Raw genomic sequence first — 23,527 nt, 5'->3', positions numbered from 1 at the left:
TTAAAAACTGAAAATCGCTTTTAAAGATAATCTGTTGTCCATAAGTAGCAGAGATTTTAGTAACCTGTGACTTTCTAATGTGACTTATTAAGTCTGTTAGTTTCATTCACTTCTTTTTGTTACACTTTGGATAACTGATATGAAAACCTGAATTTTAGGACACTTAACCCTACAGACATCAGAACTCCCCAAGGATGAGAAGTGACTAAATTTACAGGGAGGGGGATGGGGGGAGAATGCTGTTGCCTCGGGTGGGGGTGAGGGGGAGTCTGTAACAGTGGGGGTGCCCACCCGCCTCTCTCTTTTTCTTTTTAAATAAGACACTCATATCTCAGTGGAAACTTCTTTATTTTTACCAATTAGTGTTGATTAATTAATATTAATATCCATGTAAATTGCCTTAATGCATTTTGTAGGAAGGCCATATTAATTTCAACTGTTTCATTTTCTAAAACCTAGAAAAGATGCAAATAAGAATAATATAATAAAGTATCAGTTTTTCCCGTAAGAGAAAAATTCACAGTTTATCACCAATATTTGTACTAGAGGAGTTGTAGCATTATGCTTAAATAGCAGGAACACGAGCGTACACTTATGTGTAACAAACTTAATGAGCACTTAAAAAAACAAATATTTTGAGGAGTAATATATGATTAATTTCTTCACACCGGAAAATGTTGCAGTATAATAAAGCTTCAAACACTTTTAGAGCACCTGTTTCTGTGTTTTGAGGGAAGTTTCCTCCTCAAAATTTGTTGCCTTTGAAGCTCCTTCAGATCCCGAAAGAGCAGATGATAATTAATCCAGTCCAGGTCAGGGTTCCAGGAGGCCTTATTCTCAGACAAAGCAGGTAACTTCTTAGTGGTATAAAGTCATGAATGCTAGGACCCCCAAGGTCCTCACAATTCCTCTCCCACACACCCCTGCCTACATCCTGCCCCGAAGACAGCTAGCAGTCAAGTAGCACTTGCCATGTGCCAGGCAGTCTGCTAAAAGCTTGACCCATAAATTCATTCAAGCCTCTCATCAGGTAGATAGTATCTTACACAGGAGGAAACTGAGGCACAAAGTACACAATTTGCCTAAAATCACACAGCTAGCAGCGGCAGAGTTGGATTTTCAGTCCAGAAAGTTGGAGTCTGTGCTCTTCAGCAGGAGGTCTCACTGCCTCACAGAAGAATTTCATTCCTTTTGTTTTGGGAACTCCTACCCGTTAGGATGCTAATAGTTTTGAAGAGGCTGCCTTGGGACCAGTCATTTATAACCCAGAAGGGAGAAGAACGTGGGTGCCAGTTGGAGGTGACGGAAGAGAGCAGGAGGTCAACAGAGTCCTAAGTGAGGAGGAAGGAAACCTGGACGGGACGGGAGAGCAGGGTGAAGTGTGTGCCTTCTTCCTGCCTACCACCCGCAGGCCAGAGACCGGAGAGCTGTAATTCGTTGTCTCCACTCGCTTGCAAAAAGCTTTCATGTGTCCAACCCAATGAGATGGGGTTCATTATTGAGAGGATTTTTATCAAATAAAAAATATAGTAAAAGCAAACAGCAAACAGGAAGCTACCCAAACAGACTGCAACTGAAACAGAGTAAGAGAATGCAGGCAAATGATCAAAGTTAACTCAGTCAATACATTTCCATTAGTCAATTCCAAGTTTCATTCAGCATTTATCGTTGGCATCATTGCAATGATACTCAGGTCAGGGCACCAAAATCCTCAATCTCCAGCCAGAAGGCACAATTCAGGTTATATTAATATTAATGTTCAAAATTCACTGGCTCTTCATCCTTGCTCATGACCTTGTATTGTTCTCTATTTCTTTGTGGGAAAATATATCTTCCAAATAATTGTATTCTTCTTGTAAAGTAACTTCATAAAGGATATGGTCACTACATCTCTACTTTGTTTATAGTAGTCATTGAATACAATTCCAGCTAACTTCTACTCCACATGATTTTAAAATTTTACAATGAACTTTCATTTTCTGTTTGTTGAAGACCCAGAAATTAGAATTATAACTGTCGAAATGAATTGTTTATTGATTCTTCCAGATCTTATTTCAATGTCATGCTATCTTTCACTATATTCCTTAACAAAAAAGCTTTTTGATTTGGTACTTTGCTTGAAGTTCAAAGATTTATTTGCTCAGTTCATTCGAAATATTTATTGATGACCTGCTTCACGTCAGACACTCAGTGGGCGTGTGGTTATATCAGCGAACCCAGCAGAGGAAGCTCCCTGACCTGGTGGGGTTTATGTACTGGCCACCGGGAAATTGGGCTCTAATTCTTTGACAGGGGAATCATTTCATGCTATTTGCAGAAATTCCTTTTCTATAGAGTTAATATACATCTAGCTCCTCATAACTGTCTTTGCAGATGAATTCAATGCATAAATGATATAAATGTAGATGAGCACTAGTTGCATCATTATCTTATGGACCAAGGACCATAAAATCCAGCGGCAACTTAGTCACAGCTTTGTGTCAGAGAGATGAATAGGCTACCCTACACAAAGCAACATGGAGAATGAAGAAAATTTCTCCAAATATACGTATATTTTAAGGTCTCATTGACATCATTTAAACAGGATAGAAAATATTCAATGATGAATTTTGGCAAGAAAAGGGGGTGTGACAGTAAGGAAAAGAGGAGGGAGGTGCTGCTATATTAGCATTTCCTCAAACGGGTTCTTCAGCTCTCAGTGACCACCTGTGGCTGTAAGTCCACTATATTCATGCTTAAATGCTTTGGCTTCTCATTTTAAAACACTCCACCATTTTCAACCAACCACTGTTACGTGTATTGAAAATACACATTGGTGAAAATTCTAACCTCTAGGCAATATTTATTATTCACTTTATTCTGGTGCTTTTCATCTGTAAGCAAATGAACAATGTACAAATCAGCAAACCAAATTCAACAACATTTTCTAAGTTTTTTCATTACTCATGAAAGGCACTGTGTACACAAATCAATTTGTAGAATTAAAAGCATTCACTAGGCTGGCCCTCTGGCCGAGTGGTTAAGTTGACGCACTCTGCTCCGGCGGCCCAGGGTTTCACGAGTTCGGATCCTGGGTGCGGACACGGCACCGCTCATCAGGCCACGCTGAGGTGGCGTCCCACATAGTACAACCAAAAGTACCCACAATTAAAATATACAACTATATACTGGGGAGATTTGGGGAGCAAAAGCAGAAAAAGAAAAAGAAGATTGGCAATAGTTGTTAGCCCAGGTGCCAATCTTTACCAAAAAAAAAAGCATTCACCATTTCCACCCTTAAGAATCCAGTATTCATTTCTAAGAGTTGAAATAGATGACCAATTTGACGGACACAAAAGGATCCAGCAGATTGTAAAGGATGGTAATGCATGTGAGGATGCCAAACTTTAACAATTTTTTAGTAAACAGTGCCACCATGTGGTGTTTCACAAATTTTAGGATTCGTTATATAACTGAACACTGCATTTAATAATAGATAATAACAAAAATATTTTTCTTAGAATGTTATGTTGCAAAAGCCTCTTGGGAAATATTTACTAGAATGCATAAATATTTACTAAATGAGTTTTATATAAATAAATGCTTTATTTTTGTTCACTAAAATTTTTGTGTTTGTAAAATTTTTATGTTTATAAATTTTATGTATACAGATTTTACAATGGCTTTACCAATTTTCATGTAAAAGAATCCCCCTTTAAACCTAAACATGTCACTGACAAACAAAACTAGAAAAATTGAAAACATAATGTTCAGAAACATAAGCTAGTCTTTTTGTGTTGGTTTCAATTTGGTGTATAAAGACTGTAAAAGGGCTTTTAAATGTGCTTTAAAATATAATTACGTTTTTTGCTCAACTATTGTATTGTGCTTTAGAAACACATTTAACGTTAATTATACTTTTTCCTTCTTTATTTTTCCAGGTTCACTATTGATTTTAAATTACAATGAAATTAACAGGCAAACTAGAAGGAAACCTGGAAGCATATGTAATGTTTGTTCTCATCTTCAAAAAAAAACAAACAAGTTTTAAAACCGCCGGAAAAGATAAAGCAAATTTACCATTTTTATTTTGAAAATCCCTATTCGTAGACATTCTTTCTTATACTCTATCCAGCTCTGTCATTTGACCGTTTAGAGACGTTTTCTCTGAATTTGCCCTCATTGGAAACTGAAAAGTGGTTCCCTAAGTTCTGTGAGTTCTTCCTCATCGTATTCTTCCTCACTCAGTGAAGATTACTATATCGCACCGAAATACAACAACACAAATATTATCTGTTCATGGACATGACATAACTTTTTGAAGGATGTAAAAAAATGTGGTAAGAAGTTTGAATAACAAATTAACATTTTATTTTAATATAAATAAAAATATTACTTTATATATTATGTAAAAATGCAAAATCATTTTCTTCCAATTTAAAATACCAATTTTAGGGGCTGGCCCCGTGGCCGAGTGGTTAAGTTCGCGCGCTCTGCTGCAGGCGGCCCAGTGTTTCATTGGTTCGAATCCTGGGTGTTGACATGGCATTGCACATCAAACCACGCTGAGGGTGCGTCCCACATGCCACAACTAGAAGGATCCACAACGAAGAATATACAACTATGTACCGGGAGGCTTTGGGGAGAAAAAGGAAAAAATAAAATCTTTAAAAAAAAAAAATACCAATTTTATCTTGCTAAAATGTAATGATCAAGCCCTTTAACTCTTCAAAGAAAGGTTTCTTGGATGGTAGCATGCTTAATCAAATATGCAGTCTTTTAAGAGAGACCCATCTGGCATGTAGGAGAAAAAGGTATAAAAGGCTTAAACTAATGAAAGTCTTTAAAAAACAAAAAAAAGGAAAATCAAGCATCAAAAATAAACTAAAACTTATTCAAACAGTTTTAAAACCTAGTCTAAAGAGAATTTTTCCTGTAAGAAAACTACCCAAAGAAAGCGAAGAAACATACTGAAGTCCTATTAATTACTGTGTGTACTTTCTCTCTGCATGTTTTGTTGTTGTTGACCTTATCTTCAGACGTCTCATGCAACATCAGCCAGTTCTTCTGTCTCAAACAGATTAGGTCTCAGGTGATAAATTAACTCAGTAGTTACTGAAATGAGGAGGGAGAAAGATGTCGTAACAACTGAGTCTCAAGCGTTAAAAATAGCACTGTGACTAAACTTAGCATTATTTTCTCCTGCCTATTCAATAATCTTTAATATCCAATCTTATCCCTTGACTGATTGTAAGCACATATTACACACGGCAACATATCAGTGACTATTCCAAAACAAGCTAAAATACTTTCACTTGTGCACTGAAATACTTGTATTTCAGACTAAAAAAAAAGTCATTAGAGGTGAGGAAAAAGTTTTATTTTTCTTTTCTTGAAACTTACGACACCAAAATCTCTATGTCAATGGATGCAGATCAATCCATGAACAAAGTTCTACAGGAAAATGTCCCTGTAAGGTTTAGGTGGCACAACGCGGGGTCTCTCTCCTGGACGGTGATTGAATAAAGGGGCCGAAAAAGCTAGAAAAGTCAGTAAGGCTGCGCTGAGTAGAGCAGAGGAAGAAATCCTGCCCCTCCCCCTGTTTTTCGTCACAAAAATAGAACAGAAAGGGGAAGATTACTCCAAGGAATTAAAATAGATTTGTAATAACTTAAGTTACTAAATCAGAAGTTGTTTTCTCTAGTTTACAGAGTAAGTTCACTAGAGGAAATTTTTCGAAATTTCTGGTCAGACATACATATCACAGAACACAGTATTGGTCAATACTATCTAGATGATTTGCTTAAGAAATGTTACTAAGATAAATATGGGGACAAGTATAAAGCTATCTTTTGGGCAAAACTGAGTTTTCTAAAACTTTTCACCAAGTTTTGAAAAGAATCTCACCTCTTTACCAAAGATATTTCTTAGGCATCATTAAGCATATGCCAGTATACTAGGTTTTAAAATCTAGTTTCTCAGAAAAAAGGAAAAGTGAAATAAATATCACAATTATAGTGAGCTTCTACTATATTAAAAATTAAAAGTCACTTTTAAAAATAATCTGTTGTCTATAGGTAGCAAAGATTTTAGTTACCTGTGACTTTCTAATGTTACTTATTAACTCTGTTTCATTCAGTTCTTTTCCTTACACTTTGGATAACTGATATAGAAACCTGAATTTTAGGACATTTAACCCTACAGACATCAGGACCCCCCAAGGATGAGAACTGACTTTTTCCTTCTATTTCAATAGCAGTTCAACTTCCTAAATTCAAAGTGTCACCAATGAGTCAGACACAAATCAGTATAGTCAGTATTTTTAAAGCAGAAGTTCCAGTTTTTGTTTTGTTGAAGGATTGTCTGTTATGTGTGAGCAAGTATATTCCACTTTGCTTCACTGTCAAAAAAATAGTTTCAAAAAGCTTGAAGAACATGAAAGTTTTAGATTTTAAATCTTGCAAATAACACCTATCTTTTTTAAAAAGTTGCTGAAGCACTTTCTTTGGTTTCGGTTTTGTTGTTCTTATTAATTCTGCTTTCGTTTGTGTCCTCATAGATTCTCAGAGTAACACAAACAAAGAGGAAGTAGAAAATATTAGAAGTTTTACACATGAGATACAAATTCAGTAAATGGAAAACAATTATTGACCATAAATAAAAGGTGACTATCAAGAGAATAAAATGCAAATGAAATAATTTTTAAGATTTTTTTGGTAGATGCTGTTTTCTGCCAAAGGCATTGGTCCTGATTCTGCTTTTCATTGTAAAAAGAGAGAGTAGAGGTGTGCAAATTTAGGGAGGCATTAAAGATGTGACAGTACAAATTCAGACTTTCTCCTTGACCTGATTGTCAGGGGATCAGAAGAGAATTGCACAAAGGAATGACTTCCTTGGTTTGAAGTTCGTTTGTGTAATGACTAAAATCATCCAGGGAACAACCAGGAGACATGACCCACACTCTGAGAAACAGTCTGGGGAGCATCCTTCTTCTGAACCTCTACGAGTGTGTCGTCACATGTCTTTCCCATGTATTCCGCACACAAAACGTACCTTTGGTGTTATTCTTTGTTCAGTCTGGTCTTTGTAAATAAGCTTGAAGACTGTTTCAGAGCAAAGACTACATAATTTTTAGGATTCCAAACTACTGATCAGAGTATATTACATATAAAATATTCCTCATTAGTATTTGCTCATCAAGTGGTTGTACACCTGCCTTGCTAGCACGCATAGATGGCATATAAACATATTAATAGTATGCTTGAAGCAGCCCCATAGTATGGTCTATATCATAAGCAGATTTATTTTTCAGGAGAGTGTAAGTTCCAAAAGACCCAAAAATATATATATTTTCTCAAATAAAGCTGACAAAAGATTTGGGAAATTTAAGACATGAGTGTGTATATATACATATATGCACTCCACAGAAGTACAGCATGCATCCAGTCCAAATCCCTAATTTTATTCGGGGTTGGATGTGGTTTATCCTGTGTCTTGCTTCTATTGACCGTCTTTCATGGCATTTGATTTCTCTGTGTTCTTTACCACATTTTTCTGTGAATAAATCTTCTGTGGTAATTATGTTTTCAAAATTTTCATAATCAGCACTATTGAGATATAATTTACATACAGTAAAAAGTACCACACATTTCATATATAGAACATTCTCACTTGCCCAAAAAGTTCCCCCTTGACCACTATCAGTCAATTATCCCATTTCCAACCCTATGAAACTACTGATATACTTTCCATCATTATAGACTAGCTTTGTCTTTTCCTAGAATTTCAGATGAGTAGAACTATACAGTATATACTTTTTTGTTTGTGGCTTCTTTTACATAGCATAATGCTTTTGAGATTTATCCATGTCTTATGTGTATCATTAGTTCACTCATTTCATTACCGAGTAATATTCCATTGTGTGGATATAATACATTTTATTTATCCATTCACCAGTTGATAGCTATTTGGTTCGTTGCTTGGGGCTTTTTTTCACTTTTTATCTTCTATGACATCCATGTTTGTCTTTCTACATGTTCATGGACATTTCTTTTTATTTCTCTTGAATAAATGCCTACGAGTGAAATTTCTGGGTAATGTAACAAATATCTCTTTAACTTTGCAAGACAATGCCAAACTCTTCTCCATGGTGGTTGTGCCATTTGACATTCCCACCAGCAGTGTACGAGGGTTTCATTTGTGCCACTTCACCACCTCCTAGCCCACACCTGACATGGTCGTTCTTTTTAATTTTAGCATTGTGATGAGTATAGTGGTATCTCATTGTGGTTTTAATCTGCATTTCTCTGATGACCAATAATATGGTGTACCTATTTATGTCATTTTTATACCATTTTTTGGACAGTCTCCTGAAAATTTTTGCCCATATTTTAATTGCATTGTTTCTCTTCTTACTGTTGAGTTGTAAACTTTGTATGTGGTTGGACACAAGTCTTCTGACAGGTATATATTTGGTGAATATTTTCTCCTATTTTCTTAAAGGAGTCTTTGACAGAGCAAAAGGTTTTAAATTTGATGACGTCCAATTTGTTGATTCTTTTTCTCTTGCAGGTCATGCTTTTTGTATCCTATCTAAGAATCTTTGCCTGACACAAGGTCACGATGATTCTGCTGGCAATGAATTTTCTAAACTTTGTTTCTGTCTAAAAAATCTTTCTGTCTTCATTTATGAAAAACATTTTCACTGGATGTCTTGGTCTACTCGGGCTGCTCTAACAAAATATCACAGAGCAGCTCGCTTATAAACAATAGAAATTTATTTCTCACAGTTTTGGAGGCTGGAAATCCAAAATCAGAGTGTCAGCATGGTAAGATTCTGGTGAAAGTCTCCTTCCAGGCTGCAGACTGCCAACTTCTCACTAGGTCTACACAAGGTAGAAGAAGTGAAGGATCTCTCTGGGGCCTCTTTATACAGGCACTAATCTGATTCCTAAGAGCTCTGCCTTCATAATCGAATCACTCCCAACGGTTCCACCTCCTAATACCACCATACTGGTCATTAGGTTTTCAATATATGAATTTTGAGGGACACAAACATTCAATTTATAGCACTGGATATAGAATTCTTTACCCTCCCTTTTAGCGCTTGTATGTCATTTCAGTGTATCTCGGTCTGATTAGTTTCTGATGAGAATAAAGCAGTTATTTTCCCCTTAATTCCTCTGTGTACAATGTCTTTATTTTTTCTTATGATTATCTATAATATTTTCTTTCTATCGCTAATTTACAACAGTTTCTAATGTGCCTTGGTGTAGTTTTCTTTGTGTTTATCCTGCTTGTATTTCTTTGAGCATCTTAGATGTGAGGATACCTGGCTTTCACCAATTTTGAAAATATTTTGGCCACTGTTTCTTTACCTATTTTTCTATTCCCCTCTTCTTTGGAGCTCCAATTGTGTATGTGTGTGTGTGTGCGTGTGCCTTAGGCTGCTTTAGGTCACCGAAACTGTTTGTTTTTATTTTCAGTCTTTTTTCTTTGCATTTCATTTAGAGTATTTATATTTCTCTATCTTCAAAAGCATTAATTTTTTCTTCTGCAGTGTCTATTTTGTAGGTTATTCCATTCTATAGAAGTTTTATTTTCAGAAGTGCCATTTGGTTCATTTTTTATGTTTCTTTCTCTATGTTCATGTTTTCCTTTAAATTAATTAATTTAATTTAATACAAAAATACATGAACACATTAAATACATTTAGTGTGTATGCATGTATAAAAATTGTTTTAAGGTCTTGTATGCTGATTCCATAATCATTGCTATTTCCGTGTCTGTTTTTGTTGACAGATGTTTCTTCTAGTTAAGGATCACATTTTCCTGCTCTCTTTGAATATCTAGTAGTTCTTTGGATACCAGACATTTTATATTGTTGAGTACTGAATTTCATTGTATACCTTTAAAGAATGTTGGCCTTTGTTCTGGGAGGCATTTAAATTACTAGAAGATCAGCATGATATTTTTCACGCTTGTTTTTAAACTTTTTCAGAGTGGGTCTAGTATCACTTTTACTCTGAGGCCAGCTCAGCCCACACTAACACACAACCCTTCTGAGATTTCTCCTGAATGCTCCATGCACTCAATGAGGTATGTCTACTCCAGCTGGTAGAAATTCAAATAATTCCTTGCCCTGTGTAAGTTCTGAGAGTTGTTCATCTTATGGTTCTCCACCAATTTTTCATTCTCTGACAGTTTTTCCAACTTTACATGCACAGGTTTGTGTTCATCCAAAGTCTCAAAGGGACCCATATACAATTTCTGCAGGACTTTCGATGCATGGCAACCTCCTCTCTGCCCAGTAAATTCTAGCCATCTTGGCTTCCTGATCTCTGGTATTGGTCTCTTCAACTCATTAAGAATGCATTAGGACACTCCCCTCACTGCAATCTAGAAATTGCCTCTAGAAAGAAAGCTGAGCACAACCATAGGGCTCGCTTCATTTGCTTCCATCGTGTCAGGAATCATAGTCCTGTACTTCCTGTTAACCAATATCTGAAAACATTTTTTTCACATTATTGTCTAGTTTTTTTTCAAAAGGGTAAGTCCTATAGTTGTTTTTCATTCACAAACAGAAGAGAAGTCCCTGTTGTAATCTAATTGTCTTTTTGTAAGGATACTACATGTACCTTTTATTAAGAAGCAATTTTCCTGGGGACAATTGTTTTGTTGCTTCTGTTGAAAGATACAGTATTCACTGGTTTCAGAGTGGATTTCGATTAGTTTTTGGGCTCAGAGTTTCCACAAGGATCATAAAAGTTTAAGGCTTCTTGACAGTATTTCCACACACAGTCCAGGATAAGTGACTATGATCCACACCCATTTCTAGGGTATGAAGAAAGAGTGTTTCCAATGGGACTGCATATTTGCAGCTCCTGGTTTTTATGCAAAAAGCTGATGACCAGCCTCTCCTGTACATGGTCTGCAATCTTGAACCCTGCTGTTGCGTTGTCATGAAAGCTCCAGGCTCAAAAGTATTTACCCTTGGGGGCCACACATCTCGAAGGCCTACCTGCTATTGCTTGTTCCTGCTTAGTTTCCGGCATCTGGAGATTTAACTTTCTTCTTTTGAAACTCAGTTATGTAATTTTACAACAGCTATGAAATGTTAATAGTTTTTCTGTAATTCCATGCATATGTAATAAAGGAGTGTGTTTTCCAACATCAGCTCAGCCTGCCATCTTGACTATAAGTGTTCCAAAATTATTACATGATAAAACTTCAAGTAAAGAGATTACATGATTTAAAGAGAGTAGGAACTAATTACTAGGAGAGTAGAAAAGTGATACTTTATAAATCAAGAAATATTTTTTTTGAGCTTCGATTAATCTTGATTTGAAATTTTTCGTTCACTGCCTCCCAGCAGAAAGTAAATCTCCTTAAGTGCTGCAAGCATATAGCATATAGTATTTAGCATGTGATAAATGTTCATAAATGTTTTTGGATGATTATAAACAGCAGAAGTACACTGAAAGATCACTTTTTCAAATAAATATTGGAAGCAAGTAGCAGAAGTTTAAAATACAATTGAGAAATTTAATACTATTGCTTTCAAGTGTGTAGAGGGTTAAGTTTGAGACTTATAGAAATCCAGCCGTGGCCTTTTAATTACTAGATTTTTTAAAATTTATAATTGGTATATTCATTTTTTTACATTGAAAGTGATTTGCTAGTATATTTGCTCTATAAAGATATATACCCTCTCCCTCCTTCCGGTCAAGTTTAAGACAGATTATTTTGTTAAAGAATTTCTGAGTAAAACTTTAGTTTATATCCAAGTTTTGATTGCTATAGCTTTAACTACTGGTGAAATTGCCAAGTTTTATAATGCTTGTTTCTTCATTTTTCAAGAAAACATTCATTTTTAAAGAATGTTTGCAATAATAAAATTGAATGTCCTTGACAAAGATAGGGGATTTACGAAGTATTTCTTTTTTGATTTTTGGTAAATAGATGAGCTAATTATTTTCATAGCGAGGACGATGTCAATTAATGTCAATTGCGTTTTCTCCTTTCCTTAGTCAAACACTGCTCCAATATAATCCAACTCCTTCAAACATTTGGGATCATTTCTGCCACATCTGTTTCCACATTCTAGACCAAATACAGAAATAAATGGATGTTAGAAGTATAGTTAGCAAATTTGCATACACAGATGTCCAGTCGAATTGTATCAGTCCAGATATGTCTCCCTTAATTTAAGCCTAAGTGCTTTGAATTGATACAATTAGAAAAGGGAAAAGACAAAACAGCATTATTTACAGGCACTGAATCAACCTACAAAAGATCAAGACCAACAACTTAAATTTTGATTAAATGACCAATTGAAAACAAAGAGAAGCTACAGGCTCAATCATAGAGAAGCCATGGCACTTGGGAAGAGAAGCATAGCTAATTTATACAAATAATAAAAAGTTATTAATAGAATGAAGTCTGCTAAATTATGAACTGCTGCTGGATAATTTTGTAGTGTGTATAAATGTACATCTGCCACATTCATCCAACTTGAATACACGTCATACAGGGAAATAAAATACGAAGACTTGCTTAAAATTCAAAAATTGTAGGCTAAGCACTACCAAACTACTTAGCACTCTACATTTTCATTCTTGAAATTCCAATTTCTCTTTGAGTTTTTCTTTCTCCTCTACTAGCGGCATTCACATGACTTCTTTATCTAGAAAACTTGTGAAATAAATCATTAAAAATAAAAACATGGCTTTCAAATAGATTCATTCAAAAAACATTAAGCCACTCTCAACATGACTTTTTAAGGAACGAAATCCTGGAAATGTTTTTCTAACATTATTCTTTGATAAATAATGGTTGATAAGGAATAAACATCTTGAGTTTATGATTTCAGAAAGACTTTTAGTAAAATTGAAACAAACATGCTCACCAACAAAGTGGAAATAGAAATGTGTCGGAAGAGCAGTCTTGCAGGAAAAATCATCTTTTTAAAAGCCCTTTTGTCTTAAATTTTTCCTGAGACAGGGACTTATCCTTTTATGACACTCAGCCATTTTTAGTGTCTTGAAAATTAAAAGCATTAGCCTCAAAATGCTCTGATGTGCATTGGGTTGTGGTGACAATAATTTAGAGACAGCCTGATTATCATCAGAAGGAAGCTTGTGTATCCACAATATAGAATATCAAGCAGCTATTTAAAAAGTAAGTTACATCTGTTTTAAGGTCCTTGTGGAATGTATATGACACCCATTTTTTAAAAAAACAAAAAATATAAAATATATATTATATATATACATACATATACACACACACATACCTGATTATATAAAATAATAAATACTTGTTCGTAAGACCACAAAAAACTGTTTGTCATGATACACATCAACGTGGTATGATTGGCCATCTCAAGAAGGGTAGAGGATTACCACTTTTTTCTTTATTCACCTCGGGGGCTTGTTTGGTTTTTTGATCTGTGCTAGCAACCATTCATTATATTTATAATTTATAAAAACTAATAAACCATATTAGGAGGGAGGCCATGCAAGTAACTACAAGGGGGACTGAGGCAAAATTAAAAGTGGACTAAGCATAAGTCTACTGGAATAAACTGAGAGAGTCTACTTTTTTCCAGCAGTGTGCAATCATAATCTTCAGGCCATATCTACTTCCACACCATCACCCCCCCTCCCCAAAGCAGTGCATCAGTCAGACCAGTTCATGAATGGGCATTGTGCCGTTTCATACGTTCTTTTAATACTTCTCCATTTTTTATGGGGTTGGCTAAAAAAGTAACACGTAAACAAGTGTATCCGCAGACTAGTCAGTATTTGGTCACTTTGCTGGGCGAGGGGACACTATCTGTGGGTGAGTGAAAGAAGCGCTTCATCTTCTCCAAAGGCCACCAGAGCAGATTTGGAACAAGACATAGATGACGGGAGAAAGCAAGTTGGGAATTAAATTAAATTAGAGAAGAGGTGAAAACACTGAGAGCTAGATGCATGACAGAGGCTAGCTGCTGAAAAGCAGAGCAAATCGCACAGCTCCTGTGAAGCAGCAGATGACAAGGAAGCATAGTCAGCCCTCACTTTGTCATCTGCAGGAGAGAAGGACAAGCTCAACCAAACAGTTTCTCCTCACAAATTCCCCTGTGACCAGACTTCCAAAAAAATTCTACTCGTAAGGCAACCATTTTTGGTTATGCCACCTGTGCCAATTATCAATTTATTGCTTCTTTGCCCCGAATTTGCCCTTTACTGCCTGCTCTGTGAAAACTGATCTGGGCCTTTTAATTACTTTTCCTTTTCCAGCTGACAGGACATTAAGCTTTTTCAGTAGAGATTGTTAGAGAGACATCGAAGAAGGAAAGGCTTTTCCTTCCTGGTTCTGGTGGCTTACTTGCCACGTTCCTGCAATGCAGGCAGCTTCCTCAGGGCCCTGCTTCTGTGGTGCTGGCAGCTTACCCAGGCTGGACACCTGCAGCTCATCCTACCCCTCCAGCATTTGACTCCTGCAGCTTTCCTTGGCACCCTCCGTGGGTGATTGTGTAGCTGAGTGCTCCTGGTGAGACACCTCCCCATGCACAGCTGTCCCCGGCACCCTATAGGGCAGGTTTCAGTAAATTCCCAAGGACTGATTTGCAGCAAGTCCCACTGGCATGGCACCATGTGACTCCTCTGCCATTCAATGAGCTGCAGCTGAGCCCTCTCCAACAGTGTCTGGATCTCAGCCCTATGGACCTCTTCCTTGAACACTCTGGTGCTCTGTCTTAGCCTTGTGGGTAGTGGTTCCTCCTTATACCTGCTGTTCCTGTATTTCTTAAAGCTATCTTTATTTCTTCTTAATCAGTCTTTCATTGCTCCAATCCACTGTTAGAGTTAACCACTCTTTATATTAAACTTCCCTGTTCAACTTACTATGTGGTTTCTTCCTCCTGATTGGGCCCAGATTGATATAATACTAAAGCCCTAAGATAAAAATTTACTTTCCTTTGCCCTTAGAGGAGCTTCCAGGGAAAGGACTGAAAAGTATTTAAAGAAGAGTTTTCTCTCAAATATTTTTAGTCACAATCCAAATACGCAGCTATTTTTTTAATGCACTTGATTTTCTTAAGCAGCTTTAGATTCACAGCAAAATTGAATAGAAAGTGCAGAGTTCCTGTACACCCGCTGCCCCACACATATATGTGTACTATTTTAAACAGGCTTCTAAGAATAATGGTTACTTGTCTACTTGTGTATCCAATAATATTTGTTGACAAATTTTATATTTAAAAATGAGAAGCAACTCCCAATGTCTTCAAACCTTCTAAAATTTTATTCTCATACCCAAACAATGATTTTCTTTGGCTGTTCATAAAAAATATGAACAGTAAGGCATTCAATTTTAAAATTGATTGTTAAAAGAAATATGAACCCTACTACTTATTTGGCAGCTAAAATGATCATGGATAAGAATGCCGACTTAGACTGATGTGGGGTTTGAATTCTAGACTTGCCACTGTCCCTATGACTTCAGATAAATCACTTAACTTATCTGTGTTTCAATTTTTTCTCAAATGTAAAATGTAGATAATCACATTACTTGTTTTATAGGATTTTAGTGATGTTTAAATGAGATAATCCATCTAAAGTTCTAAGTTAGCACAGTTTGGCAAACATAAGTAACAAAGACACTGTCTGTTATCATTGCTAGAACTGATACAGATCATTTAAAACTTTAGTAAAAATTTGGAGTTTAGAATAATAAAAATTAAAGCAAAATAATTTAGAAGCAAATCATTAGGGCAAGAAAATCCAGAAAAACTATTACTATGAATAACTTTGAGTGATGGCATGTTTGGAGACTCAGTTTTCTAACCAAAACTTGTATTATAAATATAAAATATGGTCAGTGTATCAAAATGAACTCTACTTGGCTTTTACTAATTGCTATGTAATCATCAGGGCTGAAATGTGATTTGTGATTAAATTGATGTCATCAGTTCTGTTTCTTAAAAGTAAATTTAAGCATGTTGCCCATTAGGCAGATTCTGATTGTCATGTGGTTGATTTCTTTTTAAAGAACATTCATTCAAATGTGAGCAAAATTACTATCCATATCCTGAAACTTTTCAAATTTGGAACAGCAATTTAATGGTTAATCTTCCTGTAAAATGGCTGATATATATTCTAAGAAGACATCATTACGATCAGTGATGGTGAACCCTTAGACTATTTGGAGAAACATGCGCACAGAGGAACATCCTAAAGTTGGATGATTTTGGAATCCCATTCAGAACAGTAGTCAGCAAGCTAGGCAGCAAATGTGGGAGGCAAAAATAAATAGGCCTGACTTTTAGGATTTTTTCAATACTTTTCAACTGTACATGAATTAAATGGACCACAAAACTGCTAACAAAACATCTAGGTTGTCATCTTCAGCTTAAGTAACATAGATCATAATTTTAAAAATTGGTAGGCAAAGATCAAGCATCTCCAAATAAGTAACAGGCTAGTTTGTTCTGGTCCCTTTCCCAACTCTCCACAACCTCCAACCTCTACTTCATACTGACCTTTGCTGGCTACAATTTCAAAAAGGGTCCAGATTTTATGCATATTTCTTTTCTTATTTGGTGGAATCACTCCCTATTTTGACAATTCAAGGAGTAAACGATAATGTAGCCCATTTCCCTGAAATCAAGGCCTTCATTTTGCATAACACAATGAAGTTTTTAAACAGGAAAAGGAAAAGGAAGAATTTAATTAGGGGGGAAGTTTGAAAATATACCTTAAAGAACATCCAGGAAAGGAATAAGGGCAGTTGACATCCTCTAGAGATCTCTTCTATATAACTAAAGCTTATGAGAAAAGCAGATGTTACCAATGGAAAGTGCAAAGCAGAAATGCCCCACAATTACCCACCGAAACCACAGAGAACAGTTGACAAGGGTCAGGATATTCTTCTGTCAGGAGAGGTCTCTGGAAATCTAAATAAGTGTAGATAATCCTTCAGTACAAAGATCATGATAGTAAGTCTAGGAATACACGTTTAGGGAATTGGTTTCTCTGAAGGAGAGGCGAGGATGATGTTAAGATCCTGGTATAAGCCCAAGTCAATATTAGAGTGAACCCAGATTTATTTTCAATAATTGAATCTCTCCAATTTGCATTAGATTCTATAGTCTTGAAATGACCAGGACCCAAGTGATCCAAGATTTTTCAAGACCACTTCAAACCTGATAGTCTGACACTATACTAGCCTCTTGTCAGACAAAAGAATATTGGTGTCATCATTATTTCCTTGTCAGAGCTCAATTATCAACATGGAGAGAAAAGAACATACATGACTACAGCACAATAATACTTTCCAGACTTTACTTCCACACAAGTTGTTTCCAAAGGCAAAGGGTGAAAGGCAGAAAATAATGTCCAAAATGTCAAAACTGAGTATCTGAGAAGTATGGAGAAGCGAACTCTTAACATATATGAAAAAGTTGTCGTTGACTTTAATGATGATAAGGTTTTTTATAAGTTGTGGAAAACACTAAAGAAAGTAAAATGAATTTAGTAAGCTTACTTATACTTCTTTTCTTCTCATCTAAATAAGTGGAAGATAAAGAATTATTAGAACTATTTTCTTTACATAAAAATTTTAAAACAAGTTTAAATGAAATTTAAAACCAACAGCTTCTTTCTCTAACGTCAAAAGCAGTCTTCTTGCTCACACCCCGAAGAACTGCCTTTTTAACGTGTGAAACAATTATGAATATTTACTCAAACTGTTTCAATATGAATAATTATGAACAGTCATCATTCTATGGAATTGTTTATTGGCCAACATTCCATAATGCTTTCAAAATAGTCTTGGAAATAGCCAGGTGGACTGAGACTAGTCCTTACTAGAAGAGAAACAAATAAGCTAATGTTTATATCAATCACGCCTGTTTGCATGGCTGTAACGGTGACTGTTAAACGTCTACCTCTATCACACGTTGTTATAGGTACTTATATATTGTTAGAAGTTTAATCTTGTTTGCTATTCAAAACCAGGACATCGAAGAACTTGTCAGAAATTACACAGCTAGTGTGTCACAGAGCCCAGATTCAAACCCAGATCCAGCTGACGATAAGGCCCATACCCTTTCTCCTAAATTATACTGTCATCTGAGGCAACTTGTTTAACCTATGCTGAAAGAATTAGCTCCTTTTCTGTATACATGTTTATCACATCTTATAAATAATGAGAACCTCTAGTGTTTTGTATGTAATAGTCAAAAAATATTTCCTGGATGAATGAATGGTCAGCTAACTCATCTGCAGAATCATGTCTCAACCTGCCTAGATAGATAATGTATTTTAAACATCCTCAGAGAAGCATGATCCACAGTCTCACTTGGTAACCAACTTATGCTAATTTAACAATTATTTTCAGCATCTTCAAAAAATGAATAGCTAAGTACTTTACACAGTAGAATTCCAAAACAACAAGTGAAGCCTGTCAGTTCAGCATGGAAAAAAATAGTGACACCATTTTTTTGGAATCATAAAATAAAACAAAAAAAGTTGTATATGTGAAAATATTTCTTAGAAATACGAAATTTAACATTCGATTCTTTTTCTAATTAAAATTGTTTGCATTTTTATTTTTCTTAAAGACAACTATCTCCTTAAAGATTGTGAAATAAACTACTTTCTGAATATGTTCAGCCCTGCAGATAATACAGAACTCTGATAATCTGTAACGAGTAAAAGGAGAAATTTTGAATCTGCGTCCCACAGAATGACCCACTAATAAAAGCAAGATGTTGCAGAGCAAACTGTAAGTGTTTCGGTCGTATGCTGAGCCACCTAATGTCAGTGTTTTTAATTCCACAGAATTCCTCACTTTCTTTTTAAAAAAATTCATCACCCAGAGTAGACGATCACAAATAGAATCAGCTGAATTGTTGCTAAATCTAAAAAAAGAAAAATATTTTCCAATGATTCACTTTTAAGTCAGCGACTTGAAAAACACTTCATACATTTCAGCCATTGCATGTGGTCAATGTCGATCTCGTGACAAATAACTCTCTAGTCCAAACATGATAGTTTGCTAGTAAAGAGAAATACTCTTGATTTTCACCTAGGGCTTTCTTCAAAGGTGTGCTGTGTCATGATATGAAGCCCTCTGCACGGGCTCACCGTTGAAAGTGTGCTCAAATGTTCTCTCGTGAGGGATTCTCCCTGACGACCCCTAACCTCCCCACCAAGCAGAGCCTTCTGGATTGGGGAGGTGGGGAATGGGAAAAGGAGGCCGAGGGAAGACAGGCTTTGCAGACCACACATATTTAGGTGTTTATTTATTCTTAATTTTTGAAAGATGATTTTATTACCTCTTGAATGGATAACATTTTAAAAATCCATTTGTTTTAAAATAATTGAAATTAATAATATTAATTTACTTTAAAAAATAGAAACCAGGGCCGGCCCCGTGGCGCAGCGGTTAAGTTGGCAAATTCCACATTGGCGGCCCGGGGTTCACCAGTTCGGATCCTGGGTGTGGGCATGGCACCGCTTGGCAAGCCATGCTGTGGTAGGCATCCCACGTATAAAGTGAAGGAAGATGGGCACGGATGTTAGCTCAGGGCCAGTCTTCCTCAGCAAAAAGAGGAGGATTGGCAGCAGATGTTAGCTCAGGGCTAATCTTCCTCAAAAAAAAATAAATTAAATAAACTCTCTTTAAAAAAAAAATATCAAACAATAAAGATGATGCCTTTGGCTATCTTTCTACCTGTCTCAGAGTTAGAAAAGTCGCACTTTCAGAGATGTGGCAGGAGGTGTTGCCCCTGAATAAAGTTCTAGTATGCCACTGTTTTTGTGTGTCAAAACAAATGAAGTTCCCTGAGACATTTCAGGGCAAGAATCATAAATTTAAAAATGTCTTTTTCTAAGGGAGACTATAAAGGGATGAAATGATTTAAGATGAGCCGAAGCACTGAACAAATTTCATGCAGTGCAAAATTGTCAACTTCAAAATTAATCTGACTATCACATATAAAGAAAAAATCAAGTTTACCATTAAATGATCAACAAATGACAACTTGAAGCAGAATATACTGAAATGTATAACATTTTATTATCATATGTATTTCCTGCAATTCAGAAAATCCATAAAGAATATCGTCTAAATCTGTAATTTAATGCGTAACGCCGTAACACATTTTTAAAGTAAGTTTTAAAATGAGTCTGCCTTGTGAGTCTGAGTGACATTTTGTCACTGATTTAAAGGAAAATGCTGTTTCTGTTAAGATCTTATAATATATATAATAAAGGGAAACAGTATAAGTTTAGACAAATTTGAGAATTTTATCACCTTAACGTCAGGGTGTTAATGCATATGTAACCACAAATATTTGAGCTACTCTTTTCATTATACCAGATGACAAGAAAGGTGCCTGAAAATCATCCTCCTTGTTCTGGTAAATTAAATAACGTCAGATCTAGGAGTGATGTCCTTATCATTATAGGATCTAGATGTTCAGAGTATTATGGGCTAAAACAACATTTGTAATGGTGTGAAAATGATATATTTCAACATTGATGTTTTCCTTGAAAAGACTTATTTTCATGGTTACTCTTTTTCTGTTGGACTAGTTGGACCACGGGTCTTATCTACAGAAAAAGAACCTGAAAAGCAAGTGTTACTTTAATTAAGTACAGCAAAAATAAAGAAACAAAGGGAGCATTAGAAATGGACAGATAGTGGAGGACGGATGTTACTTGGAAACTATCTTGTGTTAACTCACCTGCAATTTTGAGGGCTCAATCTTGAATGTTCTCACAGAAGAGCATAGCCAGTGCACACGAACGAACGACCACAGGATGGGGCCAAAGGCGAGGACAGTTGAAACTGAATGAGCTGCAAGAGCATAAAATAAAGGAAGAAAGAAAAAAGGGAGATTCTCAAGACATTTCATTAGAGGGCTTATGGAAATAATTTTAGTCTTCATTGACTCTTCCATAAACTTTGGCATTCTTACATATTTTTTTAAAGCTACTTAATTTCAAGAGGGGAGGGGAGAGCAGGAATGCCCAGTCCTGGGTATCCCCATCAGCACAAGTCCTGCTCCATAAAAGTTCTTGGCCATGAAGGTTCTGTGGCTCCACCCAGGGCCGCGAGGATGGATGTCAACTTGAACAGAAGGAGAGAAGCAAGCCCAGGAGTGGGAAGGGTTACGGCTGATAACCCTGCTATCTTACAGCCAGACTTTTTTTATTTGTCCAGAGAAACTAAAAATCTTATGTTGAAAAAAGTTGTAAACAGCCTGGAGGAAACTAGCTTGCAACCTGCATGCCTTAATAATAATGACAGCTCACCCTTACACAAAATTTCCTATGTGCCAGGGATACGGTCTAAGCACTTCATAATCTCATTTCATCCTCCTAACAACCACTTGAGCTAAGTCCTATTTTGCCCCCATTTTTAAGATGAGTAAACTGAAGCACAGACATGTCTGTAACTTGCCCGGGGTCACTCAGCTAGCAAATGGCCGAGGCAAGACTTGAACCTGTGAAGTTTGTTTCGGAATTCACACCCTCAAACACTGAGTTATTCTTACAAGAAAATTTCTCCTTCAGAATGCTGGGTCTCATTAAATGTAGAACTGAATTAACGATTCCTGGCTCTATCCTGATGTATTTCCATTTTTTACTAAAGTCATTTTTTAAAATTTGGAGAAATTCATCAGCCACCACTATTTCTAAAGGGCCCAATTTAGAAGAGGAGGTATTTTGGAAAACTTAAGGTTATTGTTTTTTGAAGATTTTCTAAGAGTAAAACCTCAGTTGGGAAAAAAATATATTTTTTCTGTTTCAGCTACCACATCTAACTGTGCTTTTCATTAACTTTTTCATTTTGAAGTACCGAACTGATGCTAGAAGCAAGCCTAAATAATGACTTCTAAGTTCTGTTAGGAGATTAAATTCATAATCTTTTAAAAACAGTTTTTTCAAAAATTAGCTCACCTCAAGATTGCACTCTTCAGAATTTTACACTTTTTGTCTTAGTCTATATTCATACAAGGATTTATAACCATAAGTTAACTAAAACTTGAAAAAGCAAGGAGTTAATGCTTACGCCTTGCATAGGAAACGTAGCAATTTTTGGTATGCACATGCGTACCTCAGAATGCAAGGAAGGACTTTCAGCTAATTTCAGTTTCACCCGCCACTTTGAAAAATGAAATCGTCAGATCATTCTTTGGGGAGAGTATAACGTCAGGTGGTCTTAAAATCTAGATTCAACCTAACATCCCAAACCACTCTCCAAACCAGTCTCCCAAAATTTTCAGAATGTCTGTCAATATCTCCATTTCTGGACATCTTCCTCTCATTTCAAATTGGTTAAAATATAGAGTATCATCTCAGAAGTGTTTATCGTGGATTTTTGATAATGTAGTAAAATACTACATAGTGATGTATATATATTTTTATATACATTTATACATGATTATATGTGATTTATATATATAAAATACTCCATAATAGTGGTATGTATGTGTGTCTGCATGTGTGTGTGATGACAGAGGAAAAACAAATAAGCAGCACTATCTGATGGTGACCTCAGTCAAAGCACCCAGACTCACTTCAGCTTTTTCTTTCCAGCTTTATTGAGATGTAACGGCGTACGACATTGTGTAGGCTTCAGGCGTACAGTGCGCTGATTTGACACACATGCATATTGTGAAATGTTTGCCACGATGCAGTTAGTTAATACATCCTTTACCTCACATAATTACCAGCTTCTTGTTGTTTTTATGGTGAGCATGTTAAAGCTCTACTCTCATCGCAACTTTCAAATATACACTACGATATCGTTAACTGCCGTCACCGTGCAGCACAGTACGTCCCCCGCACATATTCATCTGATGACTGAAAGTTTGTGCTCTTTGACCAACATCTCCCCATTTTCCCCACCCCTCAGCCCCCAGCAACCACCATTCTACTCTCTGTTTCTACGGGGTCACTATTTTTAGATTCCACATGTGAGTGAGATCACACAGTATTTGTCTTTCTCTTTCTGACGTTTGACTCAGCATAATGCCCTCAGGGTCCTTCCATGGTGTTGCAAATGGCAGAATTTCCTTCTTTTTTATGGCTGAATAATATGCCGTTGTGTGTGTATATTCATATATATGTGTGTGTGTATACATATCTATATATGACAGATATATGATATATGTCTCCCACATTTTCTCTTATTCTTTCACCTGTCAACAGATACTAAGTTATTTTCATGTCTTGACTGGTGCGAATAATGCTGCAGTTAACATGGGAGTGCAGAGATCTCTTTGAGATAGTGATTTCATCTTCTTCGGGTATATACTTAGAAGTAGGATTCCTGGATCATATTGTAGTTCTATTTTTCTTTTTTCTTTTTTTTTTTTTTTTGAGGAAGTTTAGCCCTGAGCTAACATCCACTGCCAATCTTCCTCTTTTTTGTTCCGAGGAAGATTGGTCCTAAGCTAATGTCTGTGCCCATCTTCCTTTACTTTATATGTGGGACGCCTGCCACAGCATGGCCCAACAAGTGGTGCGCAGGTCCGCACCTGGGA

General features: G+C 36.1%; 1 long non-coding RNA gene across 2 annotated transcripts in view; it reads right to left on the bottom strand.

Annotated features, from left to right (window-relative positions):
- Nucleotides 1-294: 294 nt before the first annotated feature.
- Nucleotides 295-23,527, bottom strand: part of LOC123289785 (uncharacterized) — a 37,376-nt gene continuing 14,143 nt past the window's right edge. For both annotated transcript variants that reach the window (XR_006533950.2, XR_011505973.1), the window contains exons 3-5: nt 20,720-20,832; nt 4,951-12,081; nt 295-4,615 (exon numbers count right to left, since the gene is read on the bottom strand). This is a non-coding gene — a long non-coding RNA (uncharacterized lncRNA). The remainder of the gene's footprint in view (nt 4,616-4,950; nt 12,082-20,719; nt 20,833-23,527) is intronic.

The sequence above is a fragment of the Equus asinus genome, chromosome 9 (assembly GCF_041296235.1).
Source record: "Equus asinus isolate D_3611 breed Donkey chromosome 9, EquAss-T2T_v2, whole genome shotgun sequence".
In the NCBI taxonomy this organism is placed as follows: domain Eukaryota; kingdom Metazoa; phylum Chordata; class Mammalia; order Perissodactyla; family Equidae; genus Equus; species Equus asinus.
This window is presented reverse-complemented; position numbering and strand designations above follow the sequence as displayed.